The sequence below is a fragment of the Haematobia irritans genome, chromosome 5 (assembly GCF_050003625.1).
Source record: "Haematobia irritans isolate KBUSLIRL chromosome 5, ASM5000362v1, whole genome shotgun sequence".
NCBI lineage: Eukaryota > Metazoa > Arthropoda > Insecta > Diptera > Muscidae > Haematobia > Haematobia irritans.
In genome coordinates, this window is record NC_134401.1 from 147,270,514 (window position 1) to 147,288,222 (window position 17,709).

Sequence of the window (17,709 nt, forward strand, 5' to 3'; positions counted from 1 at the left end):
CTTTCTATATACAATTTTGGCAAAACTTCATTTCTGTATAAAATTTTGTCAGAATTTTATTTCTATGGCTGTACTCGTCTGATTTTGATTGGACCAAAACTACCCTGAACTCTGTGATTAAACTTGGGTATATTCAGTGTGAACTGCCCAACCAATCTTACGTCGAGTAAGATTGGTTGGGCAATCGGGGGCATATGCCAGCCACGCTATTGTAATTTCCTTTGGACCAAAACTAAACTGAACTTCGGGATAATGTTGGGTATGTTCAGTGTGATCTTAGTAAGAGTCGATGTAGATGGACAATGGATTTTTTTTTTGGTATAGGAAATTTTGTTAAAATTTAATTTCTATAGCAAATTTTGTTAAAATTTCATTTCTAAAGGACATATTCTTTAAATTTAATTTCTATAGGAAATTTGTCAAAATTTTATTTCTATAGTCTCAATTTAATTTCTATATGAAATTTTATCAAAATTTAATTTCCATAGGAAATTTCGTCAAAATTTTAGTTCCATATGAAATTGTGTCAAAATGTTAGTCCTGAATGAAATTTTGTCAAAATTTAAGTCCTATAAGAAATTTTGTCAAAATTTAGGTTCTATAGGACATTTGTAAAACATACACTTCTATAAAAGTTTCATCTGTAAACATATCATTTTTATGTGAAATTTTGTCAAGTTTCATTTCTATAGGAAATTTTCAACAAATATAATTTCTGGAGGAAATTTTCAACAAATTTAATTTCTATAGCAAATTTTGTCAAAATTGCATTTCTATAGGAATTATTGACAAAATTACATATCGATGTAGGTTAGGTTAGGTGGCAGCTCGATGTATCACGATGTATCAGGCTCACTTAGACTATTCAGTTCATTGTGACAAGGGACCACCTTTTTATAGCCGAGTCCAAACGGCGTTCCACATTGCAGTGAAACCACTTAGAGAAGCTTTGAAGCCCTCAGAAATGTCACCAGCATTATTGAGGTGGGATAATCCACCGCTGAAAAATTTTTTGGTGTTCGGTCGAAGCAAGAATCGAACCCATGACCTTGTGTATGCAAGGCGGGCATGCTAACCATTGCACCACGGTGTAGAAAATTTTGTCACAATTTCACTTATATAGGAAATTTTTCTACAAAAATTTACTTCTTTAGAAAATATTTTAAAAATTTCATTTCTCTAGCAAATTTTCTCAAAATGTCATAAAAAAGAGAAATTTTTCTAAAATTTTTATTCTATAGGAAAATTTCTCAAAATTTAATTTCTATAGGAAATTTGTCAATATTTAATTTCCGTAGGAAATTTTCCAAAATTTAATTTCTATAGGAAATTTTGTCAAAATTGCATTTCTAAAGGAATTATTTTTATTTTTATAGCAAATTTTGTCAAAATTTTATTTCTATAGAAAAATTTGTCAAAAATTTATTTCAGTAGAAAATTTTGTGAAAATTTTATTTCAGTAGAAAATTTTGTCAAAAATTTATTTCTATAGCAAATTTTGCCAAGAATTTATTTCTATAGAAAATTTTGTGAAAATTTTATTTCAGTAGAAAATTTTGTCATAATTTTATTTCTATAGAAAATTTTGTCATAATTTTATTTCTATAGAAACTTTTTTCAAAATTTTATTTCTATAGAAAATTTTGTCAAAATTTTATTTATACAGAAAATTTTGTCGATTTTTTTTCTAAAGAAAATTTTGTCAAAATTGTATTTCCATAGAACATTTTTTATAATTTTATGTCTATAGAAAATTTTGTTAAAATATTATTTCTATAGAAAATTTTGTTAAAATATTATTTCTATAGAAAATTTAAATATCTCTTTTTTTGGAGAAGAACGTTTTGTCGATTTTTTTTCTATAGAAAATTTTGTCAAAATTTTATTTCCATTGAAAATTTTTTCATAATTTTATTTCTATAGAAAATTTTGTCAAAAAATATTATTTCTATAGAAAATTTAAGTATCTCTTTTTTGGAGAAGAACGTTTTGAATTTTTTTTCTCATTTGTGGTAGAGTTATACCAACTGTGGCAACCGTGATTTCTATTACAAAATGTCGTACAGATTACGAGCCAATTGATGTTTTCATATGTTTATTCCCTCAGTTTTTCGCGAGATTTTCGTCATACCCTATAACAACTATATTTTTTAGATTTTTTATTTTCTCATCTTTAACAATCTCGTTTGAGATTCCATTACATTCAAAGTCTTTGATATTTATTGCCCCATGATAAACTTACTTGATATTTATTTTCTGATATGAGGATAATGCATACGCAACCCCACCTACACATAGCCTTAAGAACAAAGCTACGAGAATGTTTTGTTTGATGTAAAGTGAAAGTTGTTTTGTAATTCTGCTTCCCTTAAAACCATAATAATAGTTGAAGGTCAAGACCAACTGTGTCATTTATTCTCCAGCAAAGAACTTCAAAATTGTAAACGTAAATTTCAAATGACCATAAGCTCAATAAATACCAGTAGTTCCTAATGCACAGCACGCTTTCAGTATCATATGAAACTCTCGTGGAACTTTGTTACACATTTAATAATCCATAGTTATAAAATCAATGGACGCAGTTAAAATTGCATATCTAACATTGGGTTAATTGTTCTAAGCCAGCTTTTCTAGTTTAATGGTCGCTATTGAACTGGTTAGCAATATTTGTATGTAATTTTTGTTTTTGTTCACTCAACAGCCGGAAGCTAAAACTTAACAACATAAATCAAAAATTTATTAGAGTTTTATTGCATTTTCTTGTGAGTGTTAAATTATCGAGGAAAAGAAACTTCAGAAATGACACAAAGATCAAAAATTGAATTTTCTGCTGTGTTTTCATTACTTAATGCCTTAGGTCACTGCACGAGGTGTTTTTTATTTCTTAAAAAATAATAGGTGTGGTTTTGTTGTAATTATTAGTTATCAGGGCTTTAATTAAAAATTCAATCCTTTAGAAAAAAAAATCTACAAATTCTTATAAAATTGAGTTATTTATTGATTTTGACTTTATGGAGCACAAGTTTAAGTTTATGTCTTAAGTCTTTTGTTTTTAAAGCGAACACACACTAACCACTTTTTGGATAACATTTTGGATTTTTTTTTATAGCTGTCACTATGATTGAGAGATTTTTTCGTTAATTTAATTAAAAACAAGTCACTTTGTAATGGTTTTCCATTTTATTTGATTATCAATTACAGTAGTAGACTTACGGCTTAAGTGTTATGGTCTTGTAGGTGGTCTTGTGCCCCAGAATGTTTAGAGGTAGCATATGCAGATTTTTTTGTTATTAATCAAATGAGATTTTTGCAGCATTGTTTTGCGTTTCTATATCATTGCGTTGTTTTGAGATTACGTCGATATTTTCAAAAGCAGACTGTGGGCTGTTTAAATTTTTGAAAACGTACTTTAGGTTAGGTTATGTGGCAGCACGATGTATCATGCTCACTTAGACTATTCGGCCCATTGTGATACGACAGTGGTGAACTTCTCTCTTATCACTGAGTGCTGACCGATTCCATGTTAAGCTCAATGACAAGGAACCTTCATTTTATAGCCGAGTCAGAACGGCGTTCTACATTGCAGTGAAACCACTTAGAAAAGCTTTGAAACACTCAGAAATGTTACCAGCATTACTGAGGTGGGATAATCCACCGCTGAAAAACTTTTTGGTGTTCGGTCGAAGCAGGAATCGAACCCACGACCTTGTGTATGCAAGGCGGGTATGCTAACCATTGCACAACGGTGGCTCCCGTGGAAAACGTAATTTTCACTGAAAAAAATATTTGCGGGGTATTACAGATTACGCAAACTAAATTTTAGGATTCGCAATTTACACAAAATCTTTAAGGGACAATATTATTTTAAAAAAATGAAATTTTAATTTTGCTTCAAAAAATTTTTTGTGAAGCAGTTTTGCTTTTTTAAATTTATTTTTGATTTAAACACTTCAAATGTAAGGTAAGACGGATTTTGTATCTTTGGTTTAAAGTTTTTTTTTTTATACCCTCCACCATAGGATGGAGGGTATATTAACTTTGTCATTCCGTTTGTAACACATCGAAATATTGCTATAAGAACCCATAAAGTATATATATTCTGGGTCGTGGTGAACTTCTGAGTCGATCTGAGTATGTCCGTCCGTCCGTCCGTCTGTTGAAATCACGCTAACTTCCGCACGAAACACGCTATCGACTTGAAACTTGGCACAAGTAGTTGTTATTGATGTAGGTCGGATGGTATTGCAAATGGGCCGTAACGGTCCACTTTTACGTATAGCCCCCATATAAACGTACCCCCAAATTTGGCTCTCGAGGCCTCTGAGAGAAGCAAATTTCATCCGATCCGGCTGAAATTTGGTACATGGTGTTAGAATATGGTCTCTAACAACCATGCAAAAATTGGTCCACATCGGTCCATAATTATATATAGCCCCCACATAAACCGATCTCCAGATTTGGCTTGCGGAGCCTCTAAGAGAAGCAAATTTCATCCGATCCGGTTGAAATTAGGTACATGGTGTCAGCATATGATCTCTAACAACCATGCACAAATTGGTCCACATCGGACCATAATTATATATAGCCCCCATATAAACCGATCCCCAGATTAGACCTCCGGAGCCCCTTGGAAGAGCAAAATTCAGCCGATTCGGTTGAAATTTGGTACGTTATATTAGTATATGATATTTAATAACCATGCCAAAAGTGGTCCTTATCAGTCCATAATCATATATAGCCCCCATATAAACCGATCCCGAGATTTGGTTTTGGAGCCACTTGGAGGAGAAAATTTCATCCGAGTCAGTTGAAATTTGGTACATTGTGCTAGTATATGGCCGTTAACAACCATGCCTAACTAGCTCCATATCGGTCTATAGTTATATATAGCCCTCAAATAAATAGATCCCCAATCATACAAAAATTGGTCCATATCAAGTTCATAATTGTATATAGCCCACATATAAGCTTCCCCCATATTTCAATTCTGGCTCTCTACGTACCGTTCAAAAGTCCATATCGATTCGTAATTATTTGTAGACTTACCTATACATACCGTTTTTTGTCTAATGTATACCACGAATGGACTAACTCACAATTTAGAAAATGGTTTAAGATACCTCAACCCAAGTATTAATTCGATTGTGGATGACAGTCTTTCGTAGAAGTTTCTACGCAATCCATGGTGGAGGGTACATAAGATTCGGCCTGGCCGAACTTACGGCCGTATATACTTGTTTTAATTTAAATTGCTTCAATAACGAAAATTGATTACCTAATTTAACTGAACTAATTAATTTAAATAAAAAATACACAGAAAAAAGTAAACTACATTATGGGACAAAATGAACTATATCTTGCGAAAATTGAAATAATTTGCCTTACAAATTTTGAGATTCATTAAATTAACGAACATTTCCCGAAATATTTGGATTTTTAATTACCATTTACGAAATGCATCTTTCTCGAAAAGAAAAAATTAACTAAAAATAAAGAAAAAACTTTAGGCGCCAGATCATTCTCATTTTAATCACGCTGTAGTTCATGCTTATTATTTTTGAGAATTGTACGAAAAACTTTTTCTGCTATAGTTAGAATTGAATTAATTTATATGTCATTGAAATTTTACTGTCATTTAGTTCATAAAATTTTTGAGATATACTTGGAATAAAGAAAAAATCGTTGGGCTGGGTAAAATATGTTTTCCGATTATTCATTGATTTTTATTTTGATTTAAGTCAAAATTTATATAGAAACTTATTATAAAAAATTTTCAATAATATATTTAATACACTCAAAAAAAGTGAACCTTAAAGCCAATTAAAGTCTATTTTAGTTCACTTATTTATTATATTTTGAGAAAATCTGTTTTACTTCAATAATTATTTGTGTACGTTAGTTAAATGAACTAAAAAAGGGTGAACAAATATACACAAATGAAGCATAAAGATGTACTAAATTCATGTCTCCCACACAAAATAGTTCAGAATTTCTTACAAATTTTAAATTTTACCAATAATGCAACCGTCATGAACTTCGAATGGTATTAAAGACTTTTTGTGCAATTTCGAACTCCAAGATTTCTTTTCAAACTTTAAAATTTTCATTAAAAAGTGAAACAAAAAATAATTATGACTAATAGATTTTCTTGAATTTGTCGAAAATATTTACTTATTTCTGTGAAATCCGTGAAATTTGTGAAATTTTAACTAAACTGTTTTACAAACGCTGACATCACGCCGATATCACAAAAATAAGGAAATATTTTTCAAGAAAATTTATTAGAGATACTTATTTTTTTATTTTGTTAAAGGAAAATTTTGTAGCTGGATTGAAAAAATTGCAGTTCAAAATTGCAAGAATGTCTTTAATGCCATATGATGTTCAAGTTGAGCGCATTTGTAGTAATATTTACAAATTTAAAGAAATAATGAATTATTTTGTGAGAAGTACGAATTTAGTAAATCTTTATACTTCATTTGTGTATAATTTTTTCCCATTGTTTAGTTCATCTAACTAAAATTATTAAATTATTAAAAAATTATTAAAATTTTTAGAGTAAAAGAAACTTTCTCCAAACATAATAATTCCGGGAACTAAAATAAAATTAAATTGGTGAAATAGAGGGTTCACTTTTTTGAGTTATTAAAACCAGGCGTACTTTTAAAATACAACTGGTGTACTTTTTAAATACAACTCATGTTTTTCAGTGTAGCTTATGATGAGTGTATTTTAATCAAATTATAAAACTTAAAAAAGTTTATAAAAATTAAGTCACATTTCTTATTTCTTGTAATATACCGTGTATACTAAAACCTTTGTCTAGTCTTAAATACTAGGTGTTGCTTATTAATATTTTTTGCATCTATTAGTTATAAAATCCATCCCACATATATAGAATTCCAGCTGCATGTTGTTGAACTAAAAAAAAATCAATAAAATTATACAAAATCAAATTATATTAGCGATATACTTAAACGCTGTAGGATAAAATCGAACATTAAAATGTTAAAATAAAAAATTACCAACTCATAAAATTGTATGAAAAATGAGGTACGAAAGCTATGTCATAGTGGCCACCTACATCCTGTGATCAGTTGATCAAATCGTAATAGACTGAATAAGCTTGTAACTATTATCAAGTTTTTTCCTTAAGTCTTTTGTTTCATACGAACTGGTATATTGAACTGTCTCATTGCAGAATTGTACCAGTGATCGATGTCTATCATGTTCATCAGATTATTCAACACATTTGCACTGGGTGGTGGACCACAATTTTATAATTTTCCTGTCAGCAGACCCAATTCGTAATTGTGGCAAACACAATAAAAATTTGATTGATGGCCTTGAGAACTTGTTTATGTGAATAGTTTTAGTTTTATTATGATTTAGGGTTTGTTGTAAAAATGTGTGATGATATTTTTTTTTTGTCTGCATTAAGGCCGGTACTATGTTCATTCTTGCGAAAAACGTTTATGGAAACCATTATTTCGCACATAGAAAGCTGTGTTTATTTAGGTAAAAGGGAGCGCTATTTAACAGGGAGCGATATTGAATTTAAATGGGGACTATATAAAAACCTGGACCGATATAGCCCATCTTCAAACTTGACCTGCCTGCAGACAAAAGACGAGTTTGTACAATATTTTAATTAAGTTGGTGGTTGCTGCTTGCTATTACAAAATTAACATTTTATTTCTCCTTGGGCAATTCATCTGCAACTCCTTTGATCCTTTGTATATTTGCGGAACAATAATATGATTCGTGTTTGCGTTATAAACCCACACAAATAGTTTTAAATTTATTTAATTTATTTATTTATTAAAACTATTTGTGTGGGTTTATAACGCAAACACGAATCATATTTTTGTTCAAGGAGCTGCAGATCAATTGCCCAAGGAAAAATAAAATATTAATTTTGTAATAGCAAGCAGCAACCACCAACTTAATTCAAATTTTGTACAAACTCGTCTGTTGTCTCCAGGCAGGTCAAGTTTGAAGATGGGCTATATCGCTCCAGGTTTTTATATAGTCCCCATATAAACCGACCTCCCGATTTGGGGTCTTGATCTTCTAGAAACCCTAGTTTTTATCCAATTTGCCTGAAATTTAAAATCTAGAGGTATTTTAAGACCATAAAGAGGTGAGCCGAAAACGGTGAGTATCGGTCCATGTTTTAGTATAGCCCCCATAAGAATGATCTCCCGATTTAACTCCTTGGGTTTCTAGAAACCGTAGTTTTTATTCGACTTGCGTGAAATTGTAAACATTTAGTTTTTATACCCTCCCCCATAGGATGTGGGGTATATTAACTTTGTCATTCCGTTTGTAAAACATCGAAATATTGATCTAAGACCCCACAAAGTATATATATTCTGGGTCGTGGTGAAATTCTGAGTCGATCTGAGCATGTCCGTCCGTCTGTTGAAATCACGGTAACTTCCGAACGAAACAAGCTATCGACTTGAAACTTGGCACAAGTAGTTGTTATTGATGTAGGTCGGATGGTATTGCAAATGGGCCATATAGGTCCACGTTTACATATAGCCCCCATAGCCAAATCTTGCGAGGCCTCTGAGAGAAGCAAATTTCATCCGATCCGGCTGAAATATGGCACATGGTGTTAGTATATGGTCTCTAACAACCATGCAAAAATTGGTCCACATCGGTCCATAATTATATATAGCCCCCATATAAACCGATCCCCCGATTTGGTTTGCGGAGCCTCTAAGAGAAGCAAATTTTATCCGATCCGGCTGAAATTTGGTACATGGTGTTAGTATATGGTCTCTAACAACCATGCAGAAATTGGTCCACGTCGGTACATAATTATATATAGCCCCCATATAAACCGATCACCAGATTTGACTTGCGGTGCCTCTAAGAAAAGAAAATTTCATCCGATCCGGCTGAAATTTGGTACATGGTGTTGGTATATGGTTTCTAATGACCATGCAAAAATTGTACCATATCGGTCCATAATTATATATAGCCCCCATATAAACCGATCACCAGATTTGACCTCCGGAGCCTCTTGGAAGACCAAAATTCATCTGATTCAGTTGAAATTTGGTACGTGATGTTAATATATGGCCTCAAACACCCATGCAAAAATTGGTCGATATCGGTCCATAATTATATATAGGCCCCATATGAACCGATCCCCAGATTTGACCTCCGGAGCATCTTGGAAGAGCAAAATTCTTCCCATTCGCTTGAAATTTGGTTCGTGATGTTAGTATATGGTATCCAACAACCATGCAGGAATTGGTTCCTATCAGTCCATAATTATATATAGCTCCCATATAAACCGATCGCCAGTTTTGACCTCCGGTGCCTTTTGGAGAAGCAAAATTCATCCGATCTGGTTGAAATTTGGTACGTGGTGGTAGTATATGATATTTAACAACCATGCCAAAAGTGGTCCATATCAGTCCATAATCATATATAGCCCCCATATAAACCGATCCCGAGATTTGGTTTTGGAGGAGCAAATTTCATCCGAGTGAGTTGAAATTTGTGGATGACAGTCTCTCGTTGAAGTTTCTACCCAATCCATGGTGGAGGGTACTGCCTGGCCGAACTCACGGCCGTATATACTTGTTATATTCAGTTTTTATCGCTCCATTTGGTAAGGCATTTATATAGACCGATTTCGCTTCTTGAGGGTATATGCAAGAAGGCGCACTGACCATGAAAAGTGATTGAAACTGAATGTAAAATTTTCAGAGTTTACTTCTCGTAATCATTTAAATTATGGTGGTGAAATTCTACAGATTTTGGATTTCAAATCAAGGCGTTATTTCATCATTTTCTTGTACAATTACAAGAGATGTTAATGATTTCTCTAAAATTCAAACGAAAATGGTTCTTATAAATCCAAAATCTGATATAGTCTTCATAGGTAAAATCTATAAATTTATATTCGGGAAGTTAACTGCTCTGCTTGTGAGAATATCCGTCATCAAGCCCCCCTGAAATTTTCAAGGTATTTTGATATTTGATCCATGGTTGTGGGTATTTAAGATTCAGTCCGGCCGAACTTACTATTGTATATACTTGTTTTATCATAAATAAAAAATTATTGGAATCAAATTTTCTATTGAAATGTGAATTTTGGGGATTTTGGAATTTTCCGATAATAAATCTGAAAATTCAAAATAAGCTGAAACATGGTTACTTTAACACCCACCAACATGTTAAATATTTTTTTTTTTCAATTTGCTTTTTTTTAAATATATCTCTTTGATTACAATCCTTTAAAAATTTTGACTTTATTTCAAATTTTGTAATATAGTTTTTTCAATTAACTTTCTTGTATTTTATATTATTTATTGCTTAAGGGTATTCGTAATAACATATGCCAAGTATTTTATGAGATTTGTAAACAATTTTGATAATATGTTCTTATTAAACTGTCAATTTTAGTTAAACATAACTAGCATAAACTATTTTAGTCAACCAGTGGCAAGACCTTGTCTCTAAGATTATATATTTCAAAAAAAATAATGAACATATCGTTATTTTTTTCGCACAAACTCGATTAAGTTCCTGTCAATTAATATCAACATAAATATTAAATGAATTAAGCTTTCGGTTGCGCCTTGGTTATTTCTTTACTGAAAGAAAGTTTCCTCCTTAATAGCACAAAAAAGTGACTTAATCTACGTCCCACAATGGTTAAAACTGAAACCATACATTATAGTTATGCTCATTGGTTTGGAATTTTGTTTCATTTCAATTAGGGGGGATTTTATTTCGAATTCCCAAGAGATTTTTGTTTAGTAACGCTCCCTCAATAATCACTGTGGTGTACGGGTATTATTTGGCCAGCAGTATAAGAATAAAATTACATGTTAGTCTAGTGCAACAGAAATTATTGGCTAAGAGGTTTCTTGCCATAAATCACAATGGAAATATGCGAGTGTGGCATGTGGCACTTATAGTTCAAGGCACACTTTTGACTATGACCACAAAAGCTATGAGAGGGTGTGATATGAATGAATTCGTGCTGTAAGATGTTTGTTTTTGATTTTGTATTTTTTCACTAGTTTAGTTCAGTTTTTTTTTATTAAATGTTAATGATAAGTCATAAGCTAATATTAGTTGGCCTAATGCGATTTATGGTTATGGTTGTTTGGCTTACAGCCAAAATAGGAATTGAATTAGAAGTTCGTGTCTTAAGTCTTTTGTTTAATTCAGTTTGGGAAAATTCGCTATGTAAGGTGAAATACAGATCAAATATACCCCTCAGAAAATACTTTTGACAATTACAAATATACGGTAACGAATGTTAGTTTTGTTCTAAGAGAATTATTTATTTATTTATTTATTTGTTCTAAGAGAATTATTTAAATATAAATAAACAAATCATATGAGTGCATATTCTCGTACATATGCCATGAAAAAAACTACACTTAACATAAAGTTGACTTGGATCTAAAAATGTTGACCTTAATTTGAAGATTTGGTATTGTAGTACCCCAGTTCCATTAATGAGGTTATGGAGAGTTTATAAAAGACAGCTAGATCATAAAAGGTAAATTGAAAAGTAATCAGCCTGATACATCAATACAAGTCCCCGGTCTGACACATAGATGGCTTCGCTAGTATTAAATGCATATTATTATACCCTAAACCATAGGATGGGGGTATATTAACTTTGTCATTCCGTTTGTAACACTTCGAAATATTGCTCTAAGACCCCATAAAGTATATATATTCTGGGTCGTGGTGAAATTCTGAGTCGATCTGAGCATGTCCGTCCGTTCGTCCGTCTGTTGAAATCACGCTTACTTCCGAACGAAACCAGCTATCGACTTGAAACTTGGCACAAGTAGTTGTTATTGATGTAGGTCAGATGGTATTGCAAATGGGCCATATCGGTCCACTTTTACGTATAGCCCCCATATAAACGGACCCCCAAATTTGGCTTGCGAGGCCTCTAAGAGAAGCAAATTTCATCCGATCCGGCTGAAATTTGGTACATGGTGTTGGTATATGGTCTCTAACAACCATGCAAAAATTGGTCCACATCGGTCCATAATTATATATAGCCCCCATATAAACCGATCCCCCGATTTGGCTTGCGAGGCCTCTAAGAGAAACAAATTTCATCCGATCCGGCTGAAATTTGGTACATGGTGTTAGTATATGGTCTCTAACAACCATGCAAAAATTGGTCCACATCGGTCCATAATTATATATAGCCCCCATATAAACCGATCCCCCGATTTGGCTTGCGAGGCCTCTAAGAGAAACAAATTTCATCCGATCCGGCTGAAATTTGGTACATGGTGTTTGTATATGGTCTCTAACAACCATGCAAAAATTGGTCCACATCGGTCCATAATTATATATAGCCCCCATATAAACCGATCCCCCGATTTGGCTTGCGAGGCCTCTAAGAGAAGCAAATTTCATCCGATCCGTCTGAAATTTGGTACATGGTGTTAATATATGGCCTCAAACTCCCACGCAAAAATTGGTCGATATCGGTCCATAATTATATATAGGTCCCATATAAGCCGATCCCCAGATTTGACCTCCAGAGCCCCTTGGAAGAGCAAAATTCTTCCCATTCGGTTGAAATTTGGTACGTGATGTTAGTATATGGTATCCAACAACCATGCATGTTGTTTCTCCATCGGATAATTTACTCACACGAACCATTTTATTTATATGATAGGATACAGTTTGCTAGGTCTAACAGAGGAAAAATTATTGTTCCAATTCGGTGTCAAAGTCATGTTTCAGATTGGCATTTCTACATAAATGCAGTACGCCTCTGGAATATATTACCTCATGACATTCAACTGACAAGCAACACAATGCAATTTAAAAAACGTTTATTTGATCATTATTCAAATGTACAATAAATATAGTAAATCAAAATCAGTTTCATTTATATTTTTTTAATAATTGTTAATTATCTTCATTTTCTTTTTATATATTAATTTTTTTTTGATATTAATTCATTCATTAATTTTTCACTCATTCAATTTATTACTTTAATTTATATTTTAATTTTTTTTTTCACAAATTTATTTATACACTTTATTTGTCATTTTTATTTTCTTTTTTACTCAAACAAACAATTGTTGTAGTTAAGTTCATTTCTGTTTTTTTATGTTCAATTTATTTTATTTTAATTTAATAATTTTAAATTAATAATATAAGGATGTTATTGTTGGACACTAAATGTCTGTACTGTAATTATAAGAATTAATTCTTGTTGTGCAGGTTATTAAAATACACAATAAAATATTAAATATTAAAATATAAACCGATCCCCAGAGTTAACCTCCGATGCCTTTTGGAGAAGCAAAATTCATCCGATCTGCTTGAAATTTGGTACGTGGTGATAGTATATGATATTTAACAACCATGCCAAAAGTGGTCCATATCAGTCCATAATCATATATAGCCCCCATATAAACCGATCCCGAGATTTGGTTTTGGAGCCTTTTGGAGGAGCAAATTTCATCCGAGTGAGATGAAATTTGGTCCATTGTGCTAGTATATCGTCGTTAACAACCATGCCTAACTAGATCCATATCGGTCTATAGTTGTATATGGCCCTCAGATAAATCGATCCCCAGTCACACAAAAATTGGTCCATATCAAGTTCATAATTGTATATAGCCCCCATATAAGCGACCCCCATATTTCAATTCTGGATACCTTGCCACCGGTATCCATGGTGGAGGGTACATAAGATTCGGCCTGGCCGAACTTATGGCCGTATATACTTGTTTTTATATAGTACCAACCTTCAAATGATTCGTGTCAAAATTTGACGTCTGTAGGTCAATTAGTTTGCGAGATAGAGCGTCTTTTGTGAAGCAACTTTTGTTATTGTGAAAAAAAATGGAAAAAAAAAGGAATTTCGTGTTTTGATAAAATACTGTTTTCTGAAGGGGAAAAAATACGGTGGAAGCAAAAACTTGGCTTGATAATGAGTCCGGACTCTGCCCCAGGTAAATCAACAATAATTGATTGGTATGCAAAATTCAAGCGAGGTGAAATGAGCACGGAGGACGGTGAACGCTGAGGACGCCCGAAAGAGGTGGTTACCGACGAAAACATCAAAAAAACCCACAAAAAACATAAAAAAAAACGTAAAATGAAGTTGATCGAGGTAGCAGAGGCCTTAAAAATATCAAAGGAACGTGTTGATCATATCATTCATCAATATTTGGATATGCGGAATCTCTGTGCACAATGGGTGCCGCGCGAGCCGACATTTGACCAAAAACAACAACGTGTTGATCATTCTGAACGGTGTTTGCTGCTGTTAACTCGTAATACACCCGAGTTTTTCCGTCGATATGTGACAAGGGATGAAACATGCCTCCATCACTACACTCCTGAGTCCAATCGACAGTCGGCTGAGTGGACAGCGACCGGTGAACCGTCTCCGAAGTGTGGAAAGACTCAAAAGTTTATGTTATTTAAGAAGTTTATGTTATTTTTCAAGAAGTTTGTGTTATTTTGATGTGGTCTGTAAACAACAACAAGAAACATTTTTAGTTAATAGACAAAAAAAAAAATCAGGGGTATGTAAACTTTTGTAAAACTGTGAATATAATATCTTAGATATGAGGAAACTTTTTATATCTCTACTCATACTACAAACTATTCTAGAAATGAGCCCATCACACGTTCGCTTATTGAATATAATGCTGTAAATGCTAAACATAATTTAGACTTATCAATGTCTTTGAACAAATTTAATGAAGTACTAGAATCATACGACTTTTAGTTTACGAGCTAGTCTATAAGTATTTTTGAGTATCCATAGACAAATGACAAAAAATTATTATTATGAGAAAAAATTATTAAAAATTTTATATTATTTTTATTAATCACAAGTACTTCTCAGAGTGTATAACGTATATAACATATATATAGTCATATATGATCTATGAGTAACTTATGTGGGTTTCGTATGTTTTTTTTTTTCGTAACACCTTTTATGGTGTCAGCCTCTTAGGCCAATAGATCAATTTTTTGTTTATTTTTTGTATTGGTCTTTTAGTCATTGTATTGTTGTTTGATTGATAAATATCTTTATTCTAGGATATCCTCATGTAAAGGTGTTGGCAAAGAATAAAACAAAAATTCATGACAATCGTGAATTCCCTTTTATAGGTGATAGGCGACACACCCCAGAGTTGGCATGGAATTAATTAACATGCAATGTTACTTTTATGAACTTTGACTAGATAATAAAATAAGGTGTTGTGAATTTTAATTTATTACCCTTTTGTATTTACATGTGTTAGATAAAAGTGTGGTTACATTTTTTTGGGCCAAAATTCATTAAAAGTATTAAAGAATTATGTTGATTTATAAGATGAAATTCACAGATGATGCAAAGTTCGATTAAAAAAAAAGTACCTATAGAAAAACAATTTTAACAAATTTTGTCAAAGTGCTGACAAAATTTTCTACAGAAATAAAATTTTGACAAAATTTTCTACTGAAATAAACTTTTGACAAAATTTTCTATAGAAATACAATTTTGACAAAGTTTTCTATAGAAATACAATTTTGACAAAGTTTTCTATAGAAATAAAATTTTGCCAAATTTTCTATAAAAATAAAATTTTGAAATTTTCTACAGAAATAAAAATTTGAGAAAATTTTCTACAGAGATAAAAATTTTACAAAATTTCCTATAGAAATAAAATTTTGACAAAACTTTCTAAAAAAAATTGACAAAATTTTCTATAAAAATAAAATGTATAGAAATAAAATTTTGACAAAAATTCTAAAACACTAAAATTGTGACAAAAAATTCTATAGAAATAAAATTTTGATAAAATTTTCTATAGAATTTAATTTTTTACAAAATTTTCAATAGAAATAAAATTGTGACAAAATTTTTCATAGAAATATAATTGTGACAAAATTTTCTATAGAAATAAAATTTTGACAAATTTTTCTATAGAACAAAATTTAACATAATTTTCTATAGAAATATAGTTTTGACAAAATTTTGTACCGAAATAAAATTGTGACAAAATTTTCTATAAAAATAAAATTGTGAAGATATTTTCTACAGAAATAAAAATTTGAGAAAATTTTCTACTAAAATAAAAATTTGACAAAATTTTCTACTGAAATAACATTTTGAGAAAATTTTCTATAGAAAAAAATTTTGACAAAATTTGCTATACAAATAAAAATTTTACAAAATTTTCTATAAAAATAAAATTTATAAAAATAAAATTTTGACAAAATTTTCTTTAGAAATAAAATGTTGACAAAAATTCCAAAACACTAATATTATGACAAAAATTTCTATAGAAATAAAATGTTAACAAAAATTTTCTATAGAAATTAAATTTTTACAACATTTTCAATAGAAATAAAATTGTGACAAAATTTTTCATAGAAATAAAATTGTGACAAAATTTTCTATAGAAATAAAATTTTGACAAAATTTTCTATAGAAATAAATTTTTGTACAGAAAAAAATTGTGACGAAATTTTCTATAGAAATAAAATTTTGACAATATTGTTCATAGAAATTAAATTTTTACAAAATTTTCAGTAGAAATAAAATTTTGAAAAAATTTTCTATAGAAATAAATTTTTGATAAAATTTTCTACAGAAATAAAATTTTGACAAAATTTTCCATAGAAATAAAGTTTTTACAAAATTTTGTATAGAAATACAATTTTGACAAAAAATTTAAAAATTTGACAAAATTTTGACAAATTTTCTATAGAAATAAAATTTTTAACAAAATTTTCTATCAAATTTTGACAACATTTTCTACAGAATAAAATTTGTTTATAGAAATAAAATTTTGACAAAATTTTCCACAGAAGTAGAATTTTTCAAAATTTTCTTTAGAAATAAAATTTTGACAAAAGTTTCTATAAATGTAAAATTTTGACAAATTTTCTATAGAAATAAAATTTTGACAAAATTTTCTATAGAAATAAAATTTTTACAAAATTTTCAATAGAAATAAAATTGTGACAAAACCTTCAATAGAAATAAAATTGTGACAAAATTACCCATAGAAAAGTTTTCTATAGAAGAAAAATTTTGACAAAATTTTCTACAGAAATAAAATTGTGACAAAATTTTCTTTAGAAATAAAGTTTTATTTGTTGTTTTGATCTCAGCTTAAATATCATTGCGTTGACTAAACTACAAGAGTAGCTTAACCAACAGAGGAAAAGAATGTTTGTCAAATTTATTTGGGCAAAGCCCTACAGACTGCAAGATGGTTGGATGGACGCACTTTTCGGAATTACCACATTCTTCATCAGCATCCTCTACTTGCAGCAAAACTATCAACTAATTATCAGAATAAATTCGGGTAGTTAACTAAATCCAAAGTGATCCACACTTGAACCTTGCGAAAAAAAGGTTTATGATAGCCGGCTTTTGCCACTGTCATTTAGTCAATTTTGACAAAATTTTCTATAGAAATAAAATTTTGACAAAATTTTATATAGAAATAAAATGTTGACAACATTTTCTAAGAAAAAAAAAACTTTTTAATAAATTTTCTATAAAAAAAAAATTTTTACAAAATTTTCTATAAAAATAAAAATTTGACAAAATTTTCTATATAAATAAAATTTTGACAACATTTTCTATATAAATAAAATTTTGACAACATTTTTTATATAAATAAAATTTTGGCAAATTTTTTTATAAAATAAAAATTTGACAAAATCTTC